At 41.4% G+C, this 23,161-nt stretch overlaps 1 protein-coding gene across 2 annotated transcripts in view; it reads right to left on the bottom strand.

The window, feature by feature from the left end:
* LOC144668069 (protein TANC2-like) overlaps positions 1-23,161 on the bottom strand; it is a 923,845-nt gene that overhangs the window by 268,818 nt on the left and 631,866 nt on the right. The gene's annotated exons all lie outside the window — the stretch shown is intronic.

Raw genomic sequence — 23,161 nt, 5'->3', positions numbered from 1 at the left:
GCTGTTGTGGGGAGTCCATATCTCAACTTAGGGACAGGGCTGCCAGATAGATAACAGAAGCCTGTGCCATATGATGCCAGTACAGGAACACTGATGTGGTTTTGAAGCAGCTGTTCAGTATTATAATTGTTAGAGAGAAGTAGTATAATGGTAATGTTATTGATGTAATCCAGAGGCCTAGGCTAATGCCCTGGGGACAAGGGCTCAAATCCCACCATGGCAGCTGGTGGAGTTTAAATTTAATTAATAAATCTGGAATTAAAAGCAGTTATGGTGGAGTTTAGAAGAAAGAGAGATGATCTCATTGAAACAGATAAGATTCTGAGTGGACTTGATAGGGTATATACCAGGAGGATGTTTCCACTGTGGGGGAGACTAGAACTAGGGAGCATCATTTAAGAATATAGAGGTCTCCCTTTTAAGACAGAAATGAGGATAATTTTTTCTCTCAGAGGATCATTAGTCTGTGGAATTCTCTTCCCCAGAAAGCAGGGAGGGGTCTGGGTCATTGAATTTATTCAAGGCAGAGTAAGGTAGATTTTTGATAGACAAGGGCGTCAAAGGTTATGGACAGAAAAGTAGAGCTGAGACCACAGCAGATCAGCCATGATGCTATTTAATGGTGGAGTAGGCTTGAAGGGCCAAATAGCCTACTCCTGCTCCCAAGTCCTATGCTCATGTACAGTACTATAAAATACACCACAGTGTAAATTTGGGACATACCTGATTCAGCACAGGTTACTCCAAGAAAAATCTAGGGATGAGCCTGAGTAGTAGGATTTGTGACAATGAAGTGAGTTTGATAGAGAATGCGAGTTTGTCAAAGCTCTTCAATATATTGCAAATAAACCTTTGCCTTCTTTACAGATGGATTCCCTGTGAACTAGAAGCAACCAAAAAGTTGCAATGGGTGAACTGAGGGGGCTACTAAAAACTGAGTAGCAAGATGGACCAATGCCAAACAGGTATCAGCTACGGGCGACACAGCAGCAGGAAACACCCTCAGAATAGAAGTCACTTGGCAGGGCGCTTGAGGCCTCTCAAGGTGACGCCGCTGTATTACAACAATAGGTTCCAACAACCCTGAAAAACCAAGTCCCATTGGATTCCAGTAAAAGCAGGCCAACCAGGAGTGAGAGTTCAGCCATCAAGTCAGTTGCATTTCAGGTAGTTAACTCAATTTTTCTTCCTTAGACCAGTCAGTATTGGTTATCAGCTGATCTTTAGTCAGGGTAAATGCAATACACCAGTAGTGCAAGAGTTGATGCCTGTCAGCTCCAAACTTTACCTCTAACTGGTGTTGACTTGAGTGCAGTAGAATGTGACTGAAGCATACAGCTCTGACCCCAATATCACAAAAGGCATGCCTGAAATTGAGGCAGTGAGATTAACTGGCGTCAGTATGTGGCAGTGTTAAAAGGCTCAACATGACTCAATGATCAGCGGCAAAGATGTTCATCTCTGTCTCTGCAATCTCAATGATCATCCTTTGCTTTCAAAGCAGCCATGGTGGTGCCAGGTGTCACTCGAGCAGAATCAGGTGTTTAGAGAAGCATTGTGAAGGGACAACTGTGCTCTGCAATGTTTGAATGGAGGCTGCAAAATGTCCTTGTTACTTTCTTTCCAGGGAAATTTTAAATTTAAATTGTTTGAAGACAGTTGTGCCTTATGCAAGCCAAAAAGCTCAGATTGATATAACAGCAGCTTAAGTTGTGTTTGATGCCAAACAACAAAAGCACTGGTTTGTGGCATGAATCAGAGTAAAAAACTGTACAAAGGCTGTAAGCTAAGTAGCTATCGTTGTTACATTTTGGCTTTTTATTCTATCATTTTTTTTGAGTTCAGCTTCTCAGGACCAGTTTCTATGATTTTTATCTGACCAATATGCAGGTAATTTTTAATCAAACACAATAATTCTACAAAAACACAGTAAAAACTTAATTCCACCATGGTTATGTCACATGCTCTCAAGTGGCCACCATTGACTTTGGAGGCAACAAAATAAACAATTCACTCAAGCAAAACTTAAATAACAAACAGCCAAACAGCTCAGTAAATGGATAAGTGAACAGAAGTAATGACACACTGCAGATTTACTGTGGTTGCTGGCTTAACTATCCTGCCTCAGACATCTGAAAACAACAGATAAGTTTGCTGTACTAACCTGGAATATAAACCAGATAACTCACAATATTCTAAATATTAACCTTTAATAGTTTGTAGCTAATTGGCCTTGGAGTGTCTCTGGCCTTTCTACCTCTTACCAATGGCTTCAGATGGGCTTTTAACTTTCAAAAGGAAATTGGATAAGCACGTGAAGGGAAAACAAATGCAGGGCCACGGGGAAAGGGCAGGGATGGGACTAGTGACTTGCTCTTGCAGAGAGCTGGCACAGACATGACAGGCCGAATGGCCTCCTCCTGTACTATAATCATTCAATGATTCTGTGCACAACTGAACATGCTAGTCAGAAAAAGGTAATTTGCAAATATATATTTTTGGCTATATCACATAACTGCAAAAAGCAGTGAACACAAGCAAAGAAAATCAGAAACTATATACAAAAACTCAAATGAAAATGTAAGCGAGCTTGTTTCATTAGAGCTGCGCCAAAAACTGACGCGAAAGGGCTGTTTATACCAGCAGAGCTGGTCACGTGGATGATGTGATTTCATGAAAAACAAAGATGTCTTTTTACATGATTTCTCCCAGTACATGTCCCCCAGCCAGGAAATTCCAGTACCAGTAAGGTTTAGAGGATGTGATATAGATTACATCTGTTCACACACACATATCATAGAATAGCACAGAAGGAGGCCACACTCTCAGACAGTGCATTCTAGATCCTAACCACACTGCGTGAAAAAGTTTTTCCTCATGTCACCATTGCTTCTTTTGCCAGTTACCTTAAATCTGTGCCCTCTGGTTCCCAAACCTTCCACCAATGGGAACGGTTTCTCCCTATCTACTCTGTCCAGGCCCCTCATGATTTTGAAATCCTCCATCAAATCTCCTCTCAATCTTCTTTTCTCCAATCCATCTAGGTAACTGAAGTTCCTCATCCCTAGGACCATTTTCGTGAATCTATTCTGGACCCTCTCTAATGCCTTCACATGCTTCCTAAAGTGTGGCACCCAGAACTGGACGCAATACTCTGAACCAGTGTTTTATACGGGTGTAACATAACTTCCTTGTTTCTGTACTCTATGCCCCTATTGATAAGCCCTGAATGCTATGTGCTTTATTAACCGTGCTCTCAACTGTCCAGTGATTTATGCACATATATACCCAGGTCTCTCCACTCAATATGCCCTTTAGAATTGTACTTTTTTAATATATTGGCTCTCTGCATTCTTCTTACCAAATTGAATCACTTCACCATTCTCTGCATTACATTTCATCTGCCACTTGTCCACCCATTCCATCAACCTATGTCCTTTTGAAATTCTATACTATCCTTCTCGCGGTCCACAATACTACCAAGTTTTGTATCATCCCAAAATTTTGAAATTCTGCCCTGTACACCAAAATCTAGGTCATTAATATGTATCAGGAAGAGCAGGTGTCTTCACACTGATCCCTGGGGAACTCCACTATAAACCTTCCTCCAGTTCAAAAAGCAACAGTTCACCACTACACTTTGTTTCCCATCACTCAGTCAATTTTGTCTCAAATCAATGTCCCTTTTGTTCCATGAGCTCTAACTTTGCTCATAAGAGTCTATTGTGCAGCACTTTATCAAATGCCTTTTGGAAGTCCATGTACACCACATCAACAGTATTACCTTCATCAACCCACTGTTCCCTGATCAAAAATCTCATGCTGTTTTTCCTTAATTAACCCACATTTGCCCAAGTGACTATTAATTTTGTCCAGAATTGTCGTTTCTAAAAGCTGAACTTATCTTTACACTCTTTATTGAATAAGGATGCAAGTTGCAATTCTCCAGTGCTCCGGTACCCCCAAGTCTAAGGAAGATTGGAAAATTATGGCCAGCACCTCTGCAATTTCAACTCTCACTTCCTTCCATATCCTTGGATAAATCTCATCTGGTCCTGGTGCCTTATCAACTTTAATTATAGACAATCTAATAACTACAGTTTTAAACCCTTCAAGTGTGTGAACTACCTCCTCTGTCACCAGGGCCATGGCAATATCTTCTTCCTGGTAAAGATAGATGCAAAGTATTCATTTATTTCTTCAGTGATCCTGACCCACTGCACATACCTCCCAGTCTGCTTCACAGTCATCCTGACCTGCTGCACACTCCTCCTGGTATCATACAATCATCTCATCCTTGTGTATATAGAAATATTGATTTGTTTTGAAAAAAAACTGAAATGTCTTCATGAAGTATTTCATCCTTTAATATGGATTGCTGGTGTAGATAAGGCCAGGCTAAAAGACAGGCATGGCAGAGTCCTGTACTGTGTGAGACATAGGACAGAATATTCATCCATATATAGGGGCGAGCATGCTGGCAGGCAGGCTTGAAAATTTGAGTCAATGGTCGTGCCAATTTGCCAGCACCATCCTGCCCCTGGACCATTTTCCCAGAGGCAGGATCAGGGGTGGAAAGGCTACCTACCTGCAAGCGTAGGTTAGTCAATTCAGGTGAGTACATGGCCTAATAAGGCCATTTAGAGGATGTCTTGAATTTTACAGTCGTCTTTGGGGCCCACCCCGTGGCATCAGGAACCAGCTCAGCTGGAGGCAGCCTTCCAGTGGCAGGGGTGGGGTGGGGGAGCGCAGGTGCTCCAGGCAAACTTCAAGGCCCACCTGTCTGCTGGCCAAAGCTGTGGGCACAGGTTGCCATGTGAAGGGGTTCCTCCTGCATGATGATGGCCCATCCTCCAGCTTCGAGAGCCCATACACCAGTCTTAATTGAATGGCGAGCATGCTCTTTGGCCACTAATTGGCCAATTTGGAGGAAATCACTGCCATGTGATTGTTTCGCACACTGTCTGGGCCCTTTAGGCCCTGACATTGGGGCCCCTGACCGAAAACCCAAAGTCCTGCCCACACATTGTCACTCAGTTCCACACAGCATTCACTGGGAAACAAGCCAGGAGCAGTCAATGTAGAAAATCAAAAGATGCAGAGGAAGATAGTGCAGTTAAGTTCTAATTACATTAGCATTCAATGCCAAAAAAATATATGTATAGAATTTCTCAATTTGTAATCATGCAGTTTAACATTATAAACTGATAAAAAATTACCCTGGGTTTAGCCTTGTTAAATAATATAATACACGAGGATGGCAACAGCCTTAGACTTTGAGCAAGTTGTTTGAATTATTTGTATAAGCAATTTATTTCAATTTTTAAGTAACATTTTTAATGTTTGCATTTAAAGTTTGCTCTTTTCTCCACCAGTGATTTTAATACGTTTGATATCGCAAACTGATGCAGTTCAAAAAATGCTAATTTCATCACTATCTTAGGCTGAATTTCACCTTCAATTTATAAAGTCATTAGTTTGAAATGCGAAAAACACTGGGCACATGGAAGCCATCTGTAATGCAGTGACACTGCAATTACCTATCAAACATAGATCTTTAAACAGCTGAACAAATATAATGAATATTGCCAACTGCATGAAAACAACAAACTGTTTGATGTTAAATCACAAGGTTGATCAGGACTATTTAAAAGCAAAAGAATTAATTTCAGAAATACACTGATAAAATCCAGGGTCTTATCACAAACACTGCACTCGTTTGACTGCACTTTGAACAACACGCAAGGTTCCCAAGCATGTGAAGTCAAGAATGATAATAGTGCATTTCATATGTTCAAGGTTTTTAACGAAACAGATATTGTGAAATAATGACGCATCTCATTTTACTAGAAGGATGATTTTTTTAGTGGAATGACATATTCCCTCCCGTTATGTTCTATTAGGGGTTGGTTTGCCTGTGAACCAATTGCACGCTTATCTGTTGGCAGGTGAGTCGATTACAATATACTGCAGATGCAGAGACCAATATGAAATGAAGCACATGCTATTTATTTACACAAACAACAAACAACAAAGCATTATCATGATGTGTGCTTCCAGACTTTACACTAGACTAACATTAACATGGTAGCCCGTGCTGCACAGCTATTGGGTCTTACAGTCACGTGGTCAATCTGCTCACATTCTCTTAAAGGTGTATTATACCTCAGAATACCATACCTCCCAACAACAGTTAAAATTTAGGTTTGTACTGGTAATTTGAAGGTAACGGTGGGTTGAATATTTAAAGTGTTAATTCTGATGGCTCCATGTATACACAAGGATGAAATATTGTAGGATCTGGCTCCATGTGTCACAGTTGGCAAGTAAGCCTTACTAGTTGCTTTTGTGACAGGCAGAAGAACAGTGAATAAACATGATGCCTGACTTGCTTGCCACTACACCTTCTCTCTTTCCTTCACTTTCTAATTTGCACTCAGTTATGTAGTTGGAATGTTACTTCAAACTTTCCAAGTCAGTAATGCACTACATTAATATAGCAAATTCTCCTGCCATTTCCAGAGATTGGCCCTAAATATATAAATGATCTGGACTTGCGTTTGCACAAACAATATTAAAATTTCCCGATCATGCAAAGGGGCTATTGTCCAACTTCAGAATGACATAGGATAGTTGATTGGGCACATGCAAGTCATAAAATATTTAATGCACAAATTTTGGGAGGAAGATAAAGAGTGAGGAGATATATACAAAATAACTAAACTTCATAAATACAGAAACAGTGACACTAAGGATCCAGATTTAAAAAATCTTAAAAATGCAAGTAGACAAAGGATATAAAACAGAGCCTATGGGGCCCTAGGTATGATCAACAGGTACATAAAATAATGCTAAACATGTATGATTAAAATATTGTTGAACAATTTTGGATGCTTTATTTTAAGATATGGAGCTGTTCAAAAGTATGAGGATTTTTGATATGTTAGGAAAAACTGGTTCGAGAATTGGTAACCAAAAATAGGAGAATTTATTTTTAAACAAAGAATCAGAAATAGTAGAAGCACAATTTATGACAGCTTTTACAAATACTTAAAAAGCACACGGAAGTAGTGTGGGGAAAGTGTAGGGAAATGGGAAGGTTAATTGCTCTTTAAGGTCTTCAGGCGGAGAGTGGAGAGAATGTGAAACTTGCTGCCACATGGAGCTGTGAAAAAGGAAACTGATGCATTTAAGGGGCGGCTTGATGTATATATATATATATATATATATATATATGAGGGAACAGGAAGTTTAGTGATATAGGATTAGCATGTGAAGAGATAATTAGAGAGGGAGTAGGCTCATGGGAAAGAAAGAAAGCCTTGTATTTATATAGCACCTTTCATGACCACTGGATGTCCCAAAGCACTGTACATCCAATGACTTTTGAAGTGTGATCATGTGGGAAACTGGGAAGCTAACTTGCACACAGCAAAGTCCCATAAACAGCAATGTAATGATGACCAGATAATCTGTTTTTGTGAAGTTGACTGAGGTATAATACACCCAGTCTTCTTCAAAATAGTGCCAGAGGGTCTTTTACATCCATCAAAGAGGGCAGACAGGGCCTTTGGACCCCATCCAAAAGATGGCACTCTGACAATGCAGCCCCTCAGCATTGCCCTGTAGTGTCAGCCTAAATTTTTGTGCTCAAGTCTTGAGCTGGGATTTTCTGGCCTTGTCGCGGGCAGGACCCGCCGTGGGCGAGGCGGCGCCCCAGCCAGAAGTCCGTTGAATTGCGGTGGGACCGGAAGATCCCGGCGACGGGCAGGTGCGGAAAATCCGGCCATTGGAGTGGGATTTCAACCTTCTGACTCAGAGGTGACAGTAATACCATGGATCACACATATGTGAGAATAGAAATGCTGACAGAAACCAATTCAGTAAAATAATTTGTTTCTGTGCTGGAAATTCTATATAATTCTGTCCTCATCTCACATGTTTCTCACTTTCCAGCAGGTTTCACTGGATATTGATGAGGAGGAGGAAAGTTGGATGTGTCTTTTCACCTCTCAACCATAACATACTGAAGCCTACGCCAAACTGAGACACTACCAAGCCTCCTTCCTCGGCAGTGGAGAGATCTTAACAACATATACTAGGTAAGAGAAAAGGCTGAACAGTTTCCAATTTCATCATCTCACGGACCCTCGGCATCTATTGGCAGGACAAGGTCACCAACTCAGAAGTCCTGGAGCATGGCAATTTCATTAACATAAACTCATTGGTAAGCCAATGACATATGTGCTGCCTCAGGCACATTCATGATGGCCATGACCACTGGAGGCTGACTGTTTTTAAGGGAATTGGAAGAGGCAGGCAGAAACAAAAAGCTCAGGTAGCCGAGATGAGGACCCAGAGAAAACAAACAGAAGCCAGCGAGTTGTGCATCTTCTCAGCCTACTGTCTTCCTCTGCAGCAAGAGTAGGCTCCTGAGCCACACCAGGCGATGTGTAACACACGGACCATCATCTTACAAGACAGGAGGCTGCCATGCAAAAAAAATTGCAGCTTTTCAAAGCTACCCCGCCTGAGGTCAGTTAAGTTTCCTACTCTAAACTCTTTCTATCTGAGTAACTCAAAACTTTGGAAATCTTGGAATTCTTCAAGTTTTCCCTTCCTCTTGCAATGTTCAGGCTTTTAAAAGTTACATTTGGTGTTACCTAATCACTATTTTCTGAGTCGCCTCAACATTTCCTTCATTATTTTCAACTTGAGTGGTTTCTTGTGTTATAGCTCCTGTCCTTTCATCTTGATACCTATATTAAAGAAATCATCCTTCATTGTAATTTCACTTTCTTACACATTTTTCCTGATGTGCCCAGTGTTACGATATGACAGGTAATAATTGCTGTGCGGACCAAATCTCAAAGGGAAATGTGATCAAGCTATCACAATGATTTACAATTTGTATTTTTATTATGAAAAGGTACGTGTACTGAAGTCAGAAGTAAAGATCCAACTATCACTTTTGGATATTTTAAATATTAAATTAAAATATTTATTAACAAAAGAAAAGAAAACTTAAACACACACGATTACAGTTATAGAGATAAAATTAATCTTACAACATTTCCTAAAATATTTCTACTTGGCTAGACTCACAAATAAACACTCTTTCCAGGCAATAGTCCCTATAGATTCTTACTCTATAAATCATCCAGTAATATTACCGCAAGACACCCACTGTTGCTAGAGGGGAGGTATCTCACAGGGATTCTTTCTCCCTCTCACTTGACAATGGAAATCCAAGGCTTGTAACAAAACCTTGCTTTCTGGAACAACCAGACACTTCTCTGGGGTGGCTAGAGGCTGCTTCCTTCACAGATCTGTCTTCGCACAGCACACTCTTCAAGATCTCACATGGCCACACCCCATACAGCTTTCAATCCTTTCTTAAATATGTTTTTTCCTCTTTCATCTTTAAACCCATTGTTCTTAGCTTTCTTTGGAAGTTACCTTTCCCAGAATATAAAAAATCTTTCATGTTTTTTCATGTATAGCCACTCCTTCAGGAAACAAACTTAATAACTTTGCTTTATTAATTTATGATCTTTGCCAGTTGTAAAACTTCTTTTTTTCTTTCTTTGAAATTCAAGTTAAAAGTTCAACTCCTCATTTATCTCCTAATGCCAATTCCTATTCATGTTGTAATTACTTGCATCCATCTTAGCTTGTCCAATTCCACTTCAAAATGCCTGCTTTTACGCATAACTCTTTTGGTGATGTAAACATTGCAGCCTGAGTGTCTTAGGTTTAATTAGATCAGTCACATGCACACACAGAAATACACACAGCCCCCACAAGCCTGCTTCACAGCATCCCACAGTAATATTGGAAAAAATGATATTTTCTTTACACCAGTTGGTTGCCAGATCTCCTGTTTATATTTCTCCCTTCTCCTAACTATGCTTCAGTTCTGCCGAAGGGCCATGAAGGCTCGAAACGTTAACTGATTTCTTCTCCGCCGATGCTGCCAGACCTGCTGAGTTTTTCCAGGTAATTCTGTTTTTGTTTTGGATTTCCAGCATCCGCAGTAGCTTTTGGCTTTTTGTTTTTATCTCCTGTACCAGCACTGGTTGCATTCCATCCGTATTATCCTTCCTAAAACAGTTGGGAGGCTTGCTGCAAGATTTTGTTAAAAAATTCATTCACGGAATGTGGGCTTCACTGGCTGGGCCAGAATTTATTGCCCATCCCTAGTTGCGTCATGCAAGAGTATTGCAGTAACAGTCCAAGACTCCCCTAGATGATATTTCAGGCACTGTATATATTCTTCTTTTTGCCTACAAAACTGCAGACATGTTTACGAGAGATTCAGAAGTACCTCAAGCTCTCAATTACTCCCATGCAAGGCTGTCAATGTTAAACACAAACAAGTTTCACACTTCCCAATGTGCAAATAAAATGACTGAACAGTACTTATATTGTAAAATTTAAAAATGTCCAAGTCTAGAAAGTGAGTCCATGTGGATGTTTCTTTAAAAATAAACTCAGTTTTAATTTCACATTTGTCAATTCACAGAGACAGTATCCCCAGTTTTGTCCATGTTGTCTTATTTAAGGGTGCATATCTTAGGTTACCAATCACTAAATACCTCAACAGGATGTGATGTATTAATCCCATGACTTGTAGGCAGTCGTCAAGCAGGAGAGTAGATATGAGATGTACTATACTTAGCCTCTTAGCAAATCTATCTGTATATAGGCTATCATCAAACAAAGAACCCACATTACTGTCTCACCAAGTTTGTAAATGATTGGTTTGCTTATGTCGAACAGAAGAAAAGCTTAACATGGTGCCAGCGGTGAGATCACAGTTTTTGAAGATTCAAATCCAAAATATACAAGTCTCAACCCTTCACACACAGTAGAAGAAAATAGCTGCTGTGAAAGTGAAACAACTACCAAGCTTCATTGTATGCAAGGATTTTGCAGATTTGTAGGGATTCAACATACTGTGCGTTTGTTCTGGGATCACACCTTACTCCAGCCAGCAGGCATTAGGTTCCGGTATGATGGTTCAAATCTAGGAGAGCTTAATGGTGAGCATCAAAGAATGTACTGGCACAGCAGTACCAACAGGAGCCTCTTCTACTGTCCAGATTATACGCCCACAATTGCATAACGTAAATGCAAAACCGGATACCAGTACAGGTTCAATCATCGTTACACTTTGCACACTGAAATGTATGTACTTTCAGAAGTGGTAAGCAATGATTTGACCAACCAATACCAAACTCACTGCATACAATGGCTCAGAGATTCCATCACTGGAATCCATTATACTTAATTGTTGCTACAAAAATTCACCCTGGTCACCCAAGATATTGTGTGTTGTGGACACCACAGGTCCAGTGCTCGCAGGCCTAGTGGTGTGCAAGGACTTGTCCTTGGTCACCATCCATGGCAACGTCAAGACAATGAGGAGGGCCACATACCACAAGGAGCACCATCAGAAGCCCTATGCTTATAGTGGGAGAAGATCATCTAATTCTGCAACGCAGAACATCAACCAACAGTCTGTGTAGCACAATTCTGAACATGGACACATCACACTGTGGAACCGCTATTTGGCAGGCAAGTGTGGACAAACCTCCCCAGTCATCACTCACTGATGCTCCCAGGAGCATGTGACATACTACTTGATAAACAGGGGAAGATAAAAGATGCCCATGACTGGCATGCAGGTAACTAACTACCCAACCTGAACATCGGACAAAAAGTTTGAGTACAACATCCAACTGATGGCACATGGAATCCAGCAGAAATCACCAGCATATGCTCAGATCCAAGATTGTATCAAGTACGAACATCAAATGACATGACAATGCAATGAAACAGCTGCCAAATCAGAACAACTAGAAACACAGAATAATCCTATTGTGACTAGGACATGATCTAAGACGCAGCACAAACAAAGCAACCCTAACCAGCATTCTGAAAACTTACAGCAGCCTCCAACAAAGATCACAATAACTAAGTCTGGACAGATAAACAAACCGCCAATACGTTTCAAGACTTGTAAATGTATTGTTTTATGTCAAAGTACATTCAGACAAAATGCGGTTGTTTTGCTGTGATGTAAATAGCTTGATTCTTTAAGGTTAAAACTTTAGTTAGGAAAAAAAGGGGGATGTTATCATATGGTGTGCATAAGGGGCATATCTTAAATTACTGTCAATCATCTCATACCTCGACAAGATATGATGTATATGATATATAAACCTCATGACTTGTAGGCAGTCAGCAAGCAGCATGGTACAGATCAGAGGTACTACACTTAGCCTCCTAGTAAATCTATCTGTACATAGTCTTATCTTCAAATATATTCACATAGAACAGAAGAACGATGTAACAAGCCATGCTGAACAGCAGCAACTTACAACGGTTTAATGTAGGCATCTGCCTTGAAGAGGAAAATAACAGAATCGAATGGTGCAAGCAGGAAGACAAATCTAAAGCAAAATCAGCAACAAAATTATAGACAAAAGGACATCACCTATAATGGATTAAGCCAAGGGATGAAAGCAGATAGTTTTTCCCCCCACCCCCACAGAGATATGAAAACCAGAAAAGGATTGTGGCTGATGACTACATAGACTTGTACAGCAGGAATGCAATTCGTCAGATAACAGCTGTTTCTCATTACTACTGCTTCACTGTTAAAGTGGGTGAAGGAGACAATCCAGATGTAAATATTTGATACAAATCGAGTAGAACCCTGGCATTAGAAAGTGATCTGAAATGAACCTTCTGCAGTTTGGAGCCTGAACAGAGGTAAATTATGGCCTAGGCTGGTTTGAGCCTCTTTTGGAAAAATGGACATAAGAACATAAGAAATAGGAACAGGAACAGGAACAGACCTCGTGCCCGCTCCGCCATTCAATATAATCGTAGGCAGAATTGTGCAATGTGGGTTGCCAAACATCATGGAGGTACCAGTGTCTCAGGTTAAAAAAATGGAATTGGACTTATTCAGTTACAACAAACAGTGGGCCTAGTAGTGAGACCCATATTGACAACAGCATTTAACCCACTAAAGACAATTATTGTACATCACTAGCAAAATACTTCTTCCTCCTCGAGTTCTCTGCCTGAAGGCAGGTCCTTGGCGATTATTCGCTGAACCATTGCAAAACGCCGTGATTTTTCTTTACTATGGGTAGGGCGAGTAGGCAGGCCCCAAGTCAACCTCAGCCAGAACAGAGATTGAACTTCTTGCTGTTGCCGCTAATCTGATCCACACGCTAGCCATCTAGCCAACTGAGCTAACCAGCTCTCCTAGCAAAATTACTGCAACATTATAAACTGTCGGGTTTTCCCTTTGCTGTATAAATTAAGGGCTACACAACCTCTGGGATCTGCTTGTTTTATTTCCTGAAGTATTTTTATAGGAAACAGTGTGGGAAATATCTAAATATGCCAAAACAATACAGCTTTTATAAAGTTGAACAGTTCGTAAAGTGTTAAACATGTCAAGCATGCTGCGATACTTGGCTGTTTCAGAGTTTCAAAATAATAATGTTGCTTTTCAGATCCAAATAAAAAAAATGTTGAGACACGTGTAAGGGACATGCCATATTGTCAATATGGGTCTCACTACTAGGCCCACTGTTTGTTGTAACTGAATAAGTCCAATTCCATTTTTTTAACCTGAGACACTGGTACCTCCATGGACAGCAATTGGGGTGCTACTATTGGGTTCTGCTCCTCTGGAAAGGGGATAAAGAAAGTCATTCAGATGTCCTGCTCCGATTGCCAGTGGCTCCAATCTGAAAACCAACAAGCGAATGTAGAAAAAGGTGAGATTTGGGGCAGGCAGGGGGTGCAGGGTAACAGATATTAACAAAATGGGTGAAGATCTGCGCTCTCAGTAGCTGCACCTGAGGTTGAACCCCGGTTGGTAGTGTGCTTCAACTGAAGGCACACAGGTAGTTATCCATGAAGGTCTTCTTGCATTTAATGCTAACTCAAAATATCTTGCTCCAAAATTGAACAACATCACTGTACAATAAAGAATTAGTGCATGCAAGGAGTTAAATTGGATAATCCCCCAAAATGGGCATCAGTATAACAGAGTCAGCAAACCAGCCTATATGTTGCCTCCTCATTATGTTGGTATCTGGGAGCAGTTAATACTAACTGTGCTTACTGTTCAGGGGGCCCATTATCATTACTTCCTGGCATCACTTAAGGGAAGGTGCACTGTGCCTGCTGGAGGTGCTGAGATCTTTGGAATAGAGCTGTGCAACAATGAACAATGGCTGGCCACGGAACAGAGGGCACCAACGTTTTCTGATGCTGCACTGAAGGTCTTGGTGAAGGGAGTGGAAACATGGAGAAATGTCCTGGATCTACAGGGAAACAGGATGCACTGCAGACATATGATGAGCAAGCAGTTGATAAGCATAAGATATTCACGGAGGTCAATGTCAGGTGTTTAACCCCAAGTAAGTGGGTTCGGTGCCAGAAGTTGTTTAATGACCTCACGAGTTGGCAAGGTCAATGAATACACCTTCAAATGCCAGATTCTGCCAACTCTACCACAGGCCTCAGCTAGGGTACAATTCACCATACCCACATCTCTATCAATTAAGACGTTTACATATTTAGCACTGTTACAAGCCTGACTCCTATTACTCCACAGCTATTCAACTATCCAAACAGATTGCACATTACTCACTGATACACTTCCCTTCTCTTACAGGAGAAGGTGCCACACAACCAGAGGCAGCAGAAACTGGCCTGAAGCAGTGAGGTGGACCGGCATGTCCGAAGCCCATGGAGTAGACAGTGCTTGTCATTATGGGTAGAGCCATTGTTGAGGCCATGGCTGAAACTACTGCAAATAAGTACAACACTGAAGAAGATGAGTGCAGCTTCAAAAATATTCAAGAAGCTCGACGCCACCCAGAACAAAGTAGACCACTTGAATGGCACCCCATCCATCACTTTAAATATTCACTTCCTCCACCACTCATACACAGTGGCAGCAGTGTACACCACATGGAAGACGCGCTGCAGCAATTCGCCAAGTATCTTCCGACAGCACCTTAGAACAAACCCGTGACCTCTGCCACCCAGAATAACAAGGGTAGCAGACACATGGGGACACCACCACCTGCAAGTTCCCCTCTAAGCCACACACAATCCTGACTTGGAATTTATGCTGTGCTGCGAAAGCCATTTTGGAACGCTAAGGGAAGCACCCTACTAAGCCCAATTTCACTCCTTTTAAGTCTGTAACTTTAAGATTATGAAATATTTGAGCTCTGCTCATTTGTGAGGCCATGTGAGCCACAATTAGATAATTATCTTTATCAGTCGCAGGTGTTAAGATATTTCTGATACCCCAGAAAATATTGCATGGAATGTACCACATGAATTACAGATCACCTTCACAATTGAATGAATTTGCTTTTCTACGGCACTTTCAATATATATGAATGAGAAGGTCCTATCTTATTTGAACAAACATTATTTCCTGCTCCTCCGAAAGAAATTTAGCAGTCATTCACAAACTGCCAATTATAATGCTAGCAATCAGAATAATGGGAAAAACCAGGAAAAATAGTGATACAGCAACAGAGGACCAAAATATAAAATTGAATGTACAGTGGGAAGAACAATGGTTAAGTGTCACCAGAATTGTGCAATCATAAATGTTTTCTAAGTCAATTTAAAATTGCCAGTAAATGTTACAGCAAGTGGTTATCTTGTGATGATGCTAACAGGATTACACAGCAATTAAAAACCCAAACAGGAAGTTTAGCCCAACCAGTCCATGGTCATGTTTGTCCTATGAATGAACAACAGAGCTAATCATATGTACCTGCCCTCTTCCCATATCCCTTAATTCCCCTTAGAACCTGCGATTAACATATTTCTATATATTGACTTGGTCTCCCCGATCCTAGGAATGCATTTCACAGTTCCACAAGACAAACATGCCTTTTGTTCTAAATCTCTTACATTTGATCTTATACCTATATTCTTTTGCTCCAGACATATCAACCATCAAACAGCTCTTTCCATCCCTTTATAATTTTAAGCACCTCAATCTCCTCCATTCTAATAAGTACAACGTTTCAATTTGTCCTTTGTATTTGCTTGTAGGCTGTATGTTTTGTCTCAACATTCTTCCTGTACGTAGTGAGCCCAAAACTACACTCCAATTGTGGTCCTACTGAACTTTTATATAAATTCATCCCTACAGCCTGGCTTTATATTCTATACCCCTTGCCATAAAGTCCAGCAATCCATTTGTATTTTTTTTAATGGTCTTATCCATTTGAAGTGTTGCTTTTAAATGTGAACGTAAGTCCCACACCACTCTCCTCTTGCACAACACACAGATTTTCCCCAAGTACTCTTCTGTTTTCACTAAAATATGATGCCTCACATTTATTTACTGGCATTAAACTCCATCTGTCACTTCTTTTTTGTCTATGCTACCAAATTATCAGTAAAAGTTAGTAGCTTCCTTTGCAACCCCCGCTGCTTGGTTGAAATCAATATAGGTGGAAGCAGAGGAAAATATTTCAGTAACAGTTGCTGTGTGGCCCAGAAGACTTGTGACAAACTACAGGGTCTTGATCTCTTCAGGAAATAGTAAATTGAGCGATACTGCAAAACAGTAGTGATATCTAAATAGCTTTTAAGAATTGATATTCGTATAAATTTTAGCAAAGTACTTGTCCTAAGATACAATTTCTTGCAAAGAGCAGCACAACTAAGGATCAATACGTGGCATCATGGTAACAACTGCATTGATTTATGACTACATGCTGCAGAGTCTACCATGTCAGCTGGGGTGAGCAGAGCCCAGGCTGATTGGAGAAAAATCTGCAGTAATCTCAATCTCCTGTTGTTGTCATGCACCTCTTTGCAATTGTGACCTTGATGACCAAAATACAGGAGGAAGATTTTTTAAGAACATTTTTATATTGTATTAGGTAATCTATAATTTGTGGTCAAATATTTTTTAAAAATGAGAAAAGAGCTGCTGACCCCCATCAGACCAGAATGCAGTATGTTCTGAGGCCATTCAGCTCTACATTTCATCAGAAGACAAGAACATTCTACACCTGCTGAGCTTAAAGAATAAACCAAATTTGAATGCGCTTTGACAGGACTTTTCTCTAATATTGCACCGAAATCAACAAAATTGTGATCCAATTTCCATTAAGGTCTAATCTTTCCCACTTGCTCAAAAATTAAGGGTGCTTCACTGCATTTCACAGTGCCAAGTATTTAATTCTTCACTCAAAAATGAATTCAAAAAAGACAGCATTTGAAATAAAATAATTTCTCTTCATGGGTTCTATTGTGCCATATATACCTAACCACAAAGAACATTGATACAAGCTTTTTTTTCTTTGAGTTTTGTTACTGCTTTCCTACAATAAATTGCCTAAAGTCCATCAGAGTACCTTGCTTAAATCATCCCTCCCTGTGAAGGAAACACTTGCCTGTTTTTCTGTGCTGATTTGAATAAGACTGGGTACATGCATCCTGGGAAATCGTGAATCGAAAGTCACACTCCCACACTCGACAACTTATGATACAACACATTGGTTCACTTGCATGCCGAGAGTTAGCGTGCCTGCACAGACCTACTATACAATTGTTCATATTCTTGTCAAGAAAAATTTGAAGACAGTAAACATATTTGCAAATATTCAAATTGCATGTTAGGTTGCCTTGCAAAGAAACAATTTTTTCTTGTAGCGCCCACTAATTTCCCATGTTTTGGCAACAAATTACATTATACATAGCTTAATCATTTTTAACACACTTTTAGCATTTTTCTTCATTATAGCTGAATGCAAACACCTCTATCTTGTAAATTATAGAAATTTGGGGCGAAATCTTACAAAGAAAATATTCAATACTTGTATCTATAAGGTTTCAAAAGGATTTTAGATGCAGCCCTCATCTAAAAACAGTTATGTCTAGACTTAATGGTAAGGTTAGCTAAACCCAAAAAGAAGCTATACTTCTCTCATTTACTTACAACTACAATTCTCCAACAAATGTTCCTGAGACCAGTGTGCTCTGCACAAATTTTGTTTGAAATCTGAAAACCTCAATTCCTTCCCCCTCTTAATGTACTGTGGGCAGTGATCCCACAGTCCATTAACTCCATGTACTCTGTAGTTTTGCTATTCAATTGCCCACAGAATTTTGACTAAGTTTTGTTTTAAATAATTCAAAAATGAATAACTTCTAATGGTTATAATTTCAATCTTAAAAATATGCTTTGCTACTGTTCTAAATGTCAAAAATTAAGCTTTATCTTGTGAGGTTTCGCACATTAAGACACTGAAAATGACCTCTTTTTGGAAAATCTCCTATTGCTTAAAGGTTGACAATCTGTGTATCCATTCTCTAAAGGACTACTCAAAGTAAACTATTTTTTCAGACAGTTGTTGATGTGTAACCTCGACAAGGTTTCAGGAGGCATTCCATAGCCAAGCTAGCTGGTGGACTGTCTGATTAAAAGAGCAGTATTTGGCAACCAAGTACTTTGATTAATATCTTCCAACTGGAACACAAGCAGAAGCAATCAAACAGAAAAATAGTTTCCCCTATAACATTAACCATTGCAGAAAGAAAATGGTAAGCTAGCTTGGAAACTAGACAAGGAGATAACAAAGAAACCCTGCAATTTCAGGAGAATAATTGAACTTCTATAACCCCCCCCAAAAGAAAAAACTAAAAAGATAGCTTAAAGTTGAAATTTATCAATTCAGTTTGCTTTGTCAATTTTGATGGTTGTGACAACTAACAGTAACATCGATGACTTGCAGCAAGCAATTGCTGAGGTTAACAAAAAGAATTTATAACTCAAAAGCTGACAAAAATTATATTTTGTATATATATCATAAACATTTTAGTTATTACGTATTAATTCAAAGTTTGTTATTTCTATTAATGTTTAACTAACGTCAATGTTCAAAGAGGTATATTTGAAAGGCCTGTAACTGTGTTGTCAGGCAGCACGTTGTAAAGTGCAACACCGTATCCTAAATGACAGCGTTCTAGTAAACTCTAAAATTCAACACGAATATGAAACAATGGAACCTAATAAATTAACATTGGAATTGAGTTCCTATTATAAATATACAGAAAATTACATTAAACATTCATAATGAATACTTATAGGAAACATCCAATAGTTTGTACTATAGCTTATTTAGCATCTCGTGTGACGCGGGAGGCGGTGGCGTAGTGGTATTATCACTAGACTGGTAATCCAGAGACCCACTGTTCCACGGGAAGGACAGACCCAGCAGAGGTGGCGGCACAATGGTATACAATCGGGACAGAGTTGCCCTGGGAGTCTTCAACTTTGACTCCAGGTCCCATGAAGTCTCATGGTATCAGGTCAAATATGGGCAAGGAAAACTCCTGCTGATTACCATGTGCCACCCCCCTCCCCTCAGCTGATGAAGCAGTGTTCCTCCATATTAAATACTACTTGGAGGAAGCATTGAGGGTGGCAAGGCCACAGAGTGTACCTGGTGATGGACATTGAAGTCCCCCACCCAATAGTGGCTCAGTAGCACCTCCACAGACCGAGCCCTAAATGACATGGCTGCTAGACTGGGTCCGCAGCAGGTGGTGAGGGAACCAACAAATGGCAAAAACATACTTGACCTCATCCTCACCAATCTACCTGCCGCAGATGCATCTGTCCATGACAGTATTGGTAGGAATGACCACCGCACAGTCCTTGTGGAGACTAAGTCCCTTCTTCACACTGAAGACACTCTCCATCATGTTGTGTGGTACTACCACCGTGCTAAATGGGATAGATTTTGAACAGGCCTGGGCAACCACGGGGCACTATGGGCCATCAACAGAAGCAGAAGTGGACTCAAACACAATCTGTAACTTCATGGCCCGGCATATCCCCCATTCTACCATTACCACCAAGCTAGGGGGATCAACCTTAGGTCAATGAAGTGTGTATGAGGGCATGGCAGGAGCAGAACCAGGCATATCTAAAAATGAGGTGTCAACTTGATGCAGCACAAGCAGCAAGTGATAGACAGAGCCAAGCGATTCCACAACCAACGGAGCAGGCCTAAGCTTTGCAGTCCTGCCAGATCCAGTTGTGATTGGTGGTGGACAAATAAACAACTCACTGGAGGAGGAGGCTCCACAAATATCCCCATCCTCAATTATGGAGGAGCCCAGCACATCAGCGCAAAAGATAGGGCCGAAGCGTTCGCAACAATCTTCAGCCAGAGGTACCGAGTGGATGATCCATCTCGGCCTCTTCCGGAGGTCCCCAGCATCACAGATGCCAATCTTCGGACAAGTCGATTCACTTCATGTGACATCAAGAAATGGTTGAAGGCACTGGATTCTGCAAAGGCTGAGCCCTGACAATATTCCAACAATCGTACTGAAGACTTGTGTTCCAGAACTTGCCACACCCCTAGCCAAGATGTTCCAGTACAGCTACAACACTGGCATCTACTGGCATGTGGAAAATTGTCTAGGCATGTCCTGTACACAAAAAGCAGGACAAATCCAACTCAGCCAATTATCACCCCTTCAGTCTACTCTCGATCATCAGTAAAGTGATGGAAGAGGCCATCAACAGTGCTTTCAAGCAGCATTTGCTTCGCAATAACCTGCTGACTGACGCTGAGTTTGGGTTCCGCCAGGGTAACTCAGCTTCTGACCTCGTTACAGCCTTGGTTCAAACATGGACAAAAGAGTTGAACTCCAGAGGTGAGGTGAGGGTGACTCCCCTTGACATCAAGGGAGCATTTGACCGAGTGTGGCATCAAGGAGCCTTAGCAAAACTGGAGAATCAGAGGGGAAACTCTCTGCTGGCTGGAGTCATACAGAATGCAAAGGAAGATGGTTGTGGTTGTTGGAGGTCAACCATCTCAGTTCCAGGCATCACTGCAAGAGTTCCTCAGGGTAGTGTCACCAGGCCCAATCATCTTCAGCTGCTTCATCAATGACCTTCCCTCCATCAGAAGGTCAGAAGAGGGGATCTTCCCTGATGATTGCATAATGTTCAGCACCATTCATGACTCCTCAGGCACTGAAGCAGTCCATGTCCAAATGCAGCAAGACCTGGGCAATATCCAGGCTTGGGTTGACAAGTGGCAAGTAATATTCATGCCGCACAAGTGCCAGGCAATGACCATCTTCAACAAGAGAGAATCTAAACATTGCCCCTTTACATTCAATGGCATTAGCCTCACTGAATCCCCCAATATCAACATTCTGTGGGTTACCATGACCAGAAACTGAACTGGACTAGCCATATAAATACTGTGGCTACAAGAGCAGGTCAGTGACTAGGAATCCTGCAGTGAGTAGCTCACCTCCTGACTCCCCAAAGCCTGCCTACCATCTACAAGGCACAAGTCAGGAGTGTGACAGAATACTCTCCACTTGCCTGGATGAGTGCAGCTCCAACAACACAAGAAGCTCGACACCATCCAGGACAAGGCAGCCCGCTTGATTGGCACCCCTTCCACAAACATTCACTCCCTCCACCACTGACAAACAATGGCAGCAGTGTGTACCATCTACAAGATGCACTGCAGAAACTCACCAAGGTCCTCAGGCAGCACCTTCCAAATCCACGAACAGTACCATCTAGAAAGACAAGGGCAGCAGATAGATGGGAACACCACCACCTGGAAGTTCCAAGCCACTCACCATCCTGACTTGGAAATATATCACTGTTCCTTCACTGTCGCTAGGTCAAATTCCTGGAACTCCCTCCCTAACAGCACTGTGGGTGTACCTACACCATGTGGTCTGCAGCGATTCAAGAAGACAGCTCACTACGACCTTCTCAAGGGCAGCTAGGGATGAATAATAAATGCTGCCTAGCCAGCAACGCCCACATCCCATAAAAGAATTTTAAAAAGGAAGGCTACATTTATATCCATGAACCACACTCCATTCTAAAATTACATTCCAATCAATAACTTGTTTTTCAACAATCTTTAAATAGCTATAACCCAAACGTTTAAAAGGGGTCCACAAAAAGAGGCACATCTTCACATGCAGGACAGATCACTTTAGGCCACGCTTTTACATCCTCTTGTACCCATGTACAGACCATCAAAAGCAGAGCCCTAGCTAAGTAAACTGCCTCTAGCATTTTCAGGCTAAGAGGTTGGTGATTGTAGAATATCCTCTTAAAAGTATAGGAAAATAAATAATAAATTAGGAAAAAGGGAAAACAGAAAAACTGCAAGATGAGCATCTCATGCAGTGAACTTTGAATAGAAATCTATGGGGACAATTTTACAAGAGGAATTATGCACACCTGGGGTGGAATTTGATGCCCACCCCCATGGTGAGTTTGGTGGCAGGGAGACATTTAATCAGGCATGAGGATGGCAGTTCTGGGCCCTGCCGCATTCCCGCCTCCATCCCCATTAAATCCCTGGCGGGGAGGCCCATGGACGGCCTGTCCGCCCTGCCAACTGAGGCCCTTAAGTGGGCATTACTTAACTGAATGTTAACCCGGGAGTGGGTGGGGAGTCGGCATGCAGGGAGGGTGACAAGTAAACTTGTGCAAGGATAATTGTGGGCTCCTGCAGGCACACCTCGTTCAAAGGCACTCAGTGCCTGATCAGGGAACCTGGTCATCAGGAAGGGGAGCCTTGCTCAGAGCCACCCTCTGCCCATGCCGCTGATCCCTCTCCCACCATCACTTACCCGTGTCCTGGGGTCCACCGACAATACTAGGCTTCCAGTGGGTGTACCAGCAGCAGCCACTGCCTCTCTGGCGGCACTGCCGTTCAATAAAGCTGCCGGCCTCTAATTGGCTGGCAGCTCTCAGTGGGCCACCCACCATGATCCCTGTTGCCTGGTGGCACTTAATATGACAGCCCTCCCCTAAAGGCGGCGACACAGGGCTTTCACTGGCTCTCAGGCTGACGGGCGAGACTCCTGTTCCCTCCATTAAATATCACCCCTGGATTCTGGTTGTGCTCCTGGCAGGAAAGATTCTCTGCTGGGAGCACAATTTATAAAATCACACTTATATTCCTGGGCTTTACTCAATGGAGCGGACACAGTAAGAGTACTGATAGTCACAATAAATGACTAATAGTCACGACTTGAATTTTATGCATGAGTTATTACAAACACCAAATCTATATTC

This window comes from Cetorhinus maximus, chromosome 25 (assembly GCF_964194155.1).
Source record: "Cetorhinus maximus chromosome 25, sCetMax3.hap1.1, whole genome shotgun sequence".
NCBI lineage: Eukaryota > Metazoa > Chordata > Chondrichthyes > Lamniformes > Cetorhinidae > Cetorhinus > Cetorhinus maximus.
This window is presented reverse-complemented; position numbering and strand designations above follow the sequence as displayed.